The sequence below is a fragment of the Larimichthys crocea genome, chromosome VII (assembly GCF_000972845.2).
Source record: "Larimichthys crocea isolate SSNF chromosome VII, L_crocea_2.0, whole genome shotgun sequence".
In the NCBI taxonomy this organism is placed as follows: Eukaryota; Metazoa; Chordata; class Actinopteri; family Sciaenidae; genus Larimichthys; species Larimichthys crocea.
In genome coordinates, this window is record NC_040017.1 from 29270363 (window position 1) to 29274211 (window position 3849).

The following is a 3849-nucleotide window of genomic DNA, read 5'->3' on the forward strand; positions in this document are numbered from 1 at the left end:
GTCTTTGTTTTGTTTTTCGTGTGTGTTTATTGTCTTTGTTTTGTTTGTTTTCTGTATGTTTATTGTCTTTGTTTTGTTTTTCGTGTGTGTTTGTCTTTGTTTTGTTTTTCGTGTGTGTTTATTGTCTTTGTTTTGTTTTTCGTGTGTGTTTATTGTCTTTGTTTTGTTTGTTTTCTGTGTGTTTGTTGTCTTTGTTTTGTTTTTCTTGTGTGTTTATTGTCTTTGTTTTGTTTTTCGTGTGTGTTTATTGTCTTTGTTTTGTTTGTTTTCTGTATGTTTATTGTCTTTGTTTTGTTTTTCGTGTGTGTTTGTCTTTGTTTTGTTTTTCGTGTGTGTTTATTGTCTTTATTTTGTTTGTTTTCTGTGTGTTTGTTGTCTTTGTTTTGTTTGTTTTTTGTCTTTGTTTTTTTTTGTGTGTTTGTTGTCTTTGTTTTTTGCATGTTTTCTTTGTTTTGTTTGTTTTTTGCATGTTTTCTATGTTTTGTTTGTTTTTTGTGTGTTTTCTTAGTTTTATGTTTGCAGAAGGGAACAGGGAAAGATGTGTAGTATGTGTGTGTCTGTATGTGTGCGCTGCGAGTGTGTGCTGGCTGCCACATTATCCCCCTTCTCTCGGAGGTTGGCGATGTGCGACAACCTAGACAGGTAGTCTGCCACCGCGTTGGCCTTGCCTGCTCTGTGGCGGATGGTGAACCGGTACGGCTGAAGCAAGTGGTACCATCTAGGTACCATTAGTCAAAGTTACAGCATTAGTCAAAGTTACAGCATTAGTCAAAGTTACAAATGACCTCCTAATGGCATCAGACAAAGGACTCATCTCTGTACTTGTCCTGTTAGATCTTAGTGCTGCATTTGACACCATTGACCATCAAATTCTCCGTGGTCACCTTGGTGGGTGGATCTCTTCCTTACATGCTGACACAAACACTGTTGTGTGTATGTCTCCCACGTTCTCAGAAGTAAAACAGGCTGAAAACAACCGATTGATGCATGCTCTTTTTATTTCTCACACTCAACAGATACATTTAAATATACAGCTCTGCTCACACTAAATAAAACAAGGCTTAGTGTTAAATAGATGTTGTAATATGAATGTGTTGCACATTTAATCAGACTTTTACACTGACACGGATTTGGGACAGATTCAGCCGTACATTAGAGGGTTGAGGAGTGGCTGAAATATGAAAAGTGCAATGAAAAAATAAAACAATCGCAACATGTTGGGTAAACTGTTCACGTTTAACCTGCCTCTGCACAATTTCAAAGCTAACACAGGGCAAAGTTGAGCAAGAAGCGAGGTGGGTGGTGCAGTACTGACAGCTTTCTGTCTGGTCTGTTTAGAACCAAGAGAAACAGACTTTAAGGATCTTTTATATTACGTTACAAAGATAAAAATTAAAGGAACACAGAGTGTAGTAAAAAAGATAACGAGTCCACATATACAATTAAGTTGTGTCAGAGGCAGGCCAGTTTGACAATAGGGAAGTTATCACAGTACACTTTGTTAATGATGTTGCCCACACAGCTGTAAAGATGATCTTAGTGATGTCAAAACACATTTACAGCATTGGGTATAACCATGATAGAGCGAAAACTTGGCAATCTTTTAGATTAATACGTGTGTTAATTGTAGAGGATGACAGATGGCCAAGATATCTGTCATAGGACAAGATGTTTAAATTTAAAATTCTCGCTTCCACAAGTGTGTAACAGCATACTGCAGAAACAAAAGGAGCAGAAACAGTGGAAGTCAGAAAGTTCGCTGCATAAGGAACTGGAACAACCCTGTAACTAACAACAGTTCATTCATAACAGGCTGCACAGAAAGATGTCACATAGGTTCTGTAAACTTCTGTTTCATGGCAGATAACCACAATGAGAAAAGATAATAATACAACAATAAAAATGTATAAAGACATAGTAATATAAAATGTAAGTATTTGAACAGCCCAGTGTCAAAGTACACTAAGTTGTGAAATATAAAACCTGTGTAGAGTTTAATCATGATCCTCTTGTTGGATATCACAACTCTACTGAGGAGACACAACAAGAATTAGTGAATTGCTTAAAATGTAAAAGTTTACTGGCTTAAATTTACATTTTGACACAATGTCAGCCAACAAAATCACAAAAAAGAGTCAGAGAGAAACCTGAACAGATTCATGATCATGGAGAGACAGTAAAATACACCCTAAAGGCATCATGTCCTTTGTCAAGTGCAGACGATATTTAGGTGTGAAATAACAAACCTGTAGACGAGTGAGTCTGATCATTGACCTGTTGAGCTGCTGTAGCATACTGTGACTCCCTCCTAACTGAGCTGAAACTTTGGCAGAGACTTCTTTTAAGTTCACCACACAGCAGAGTGACCTCGTGATGAAAGTCACATTATGATACTCATGTTTAATTAATTATGTCAGCAGATTCACGAATATCTCCCTGGAGCAGTTGGACAATGTTGCTAGGGCTGCTGTTATTCAGGAGTCGAACAATCATGGATAGGATGGAACCCACTGACCGGTAACCAGGGTGACAATGGATGTGACCTTTCACCGAGCCCGCCCCAAAAAAGCCATTGTCCAATCACACAACCTAGCAAAGGTTGGTGAGGTTGAAAGGTTTGAAACCCGTGAAACTCTGTGAAAACTCTGTTGAAACCCTGTGAAACTCTGTGAAACCCGTGAACTCGGTGAGACTCTGTGAAACCTGTGAAACCCTGGTGAAAACTCTGTGAGACTCTGTGAGACCTGTGAAACCTGTGAAACTCTGTGAAACCCTGTGAGACTCTGTGAAACCCTGTGACCCTGTGAAGACTCTGTGAAACTCTGTGAACCCTGTGAAACCCTGTGAAACCTGTGAAACCTGTGAAAACCCTGTGAGACTCTGTGAACCTTGAAACCCTGTGAGACTCTGTGAAACCTGTGAAACCCTGTGAACCCGGTGAAACTCTGGGAAACCCGTGAAAACCGTGAAACTGTGAAACCTCATGTGAAACTCTGTGAAACCCTGTGAAACCCTGTGAAACCCTGTGAAACTCTGTGAAACCCTGTGAAACCCTGTGAAACCCTGTGAAACCCCTGTGAAACCCTGTGAAACTTACCTGTGAAACCCTGTGAAACCTGTGAAAACTGACCTGTGGAAACCCTGTGAAAACCCTGTGAAACTCCTGTGAGACTCGGTGAGACTCTGTGAACCCCTGTGAACTCTGTGAAAACCCTGTGAGACTCTGTGAAACCCTGTGAAACCCTGTGAAACTCTGTGAAACTCTGTAAACCTTGAAACCTGTGAAACCTCTGTGAAACCCTGTGAAACCCTGTGAAACCTGTGAAACTCTGTGAAACCCTGTGAAACCCTGTGAAACTCTGTGAAACTCTGTGAAACCCTGTGAAACCCTGTGAAACTCTGTGAAACTCTGTGAAACCCTGTGAGACTCTGTGAAACTCTGTGAAACTCTGTGAAACCCTGTGAAACTCTGTGAACTCTGTGAAACCCTGTGAAACGCGCTCTGAAAACCCTGTGAAACCCTGTGAAACCCCTGGTGAACTCTGTGAAACCCGGTGAAACGCTGTGAAACCTGTGTGAAACTCTGTGAAACTGCTGTGAAACCCTGTGAAACCCTGTGAGACTCTGTTGAAACCCTGTGAAAAGGAATTGATGAAACAATCTTTGAACGCTGTGAAACTTCTGTGAAACCCTGTGAAACCCTGTGAGACTCTGTGAAACCCTGTGAAACTCTGTGAAACCCTGTGAGACTCTGTGAAACTCTGTGAAACCCTGTGAAACCCTGTGAGACTCCGTGAACTGGTGAGACTCTGTAACCCTGTGAGACTCTGTGAAACTCCTGTGAAAACC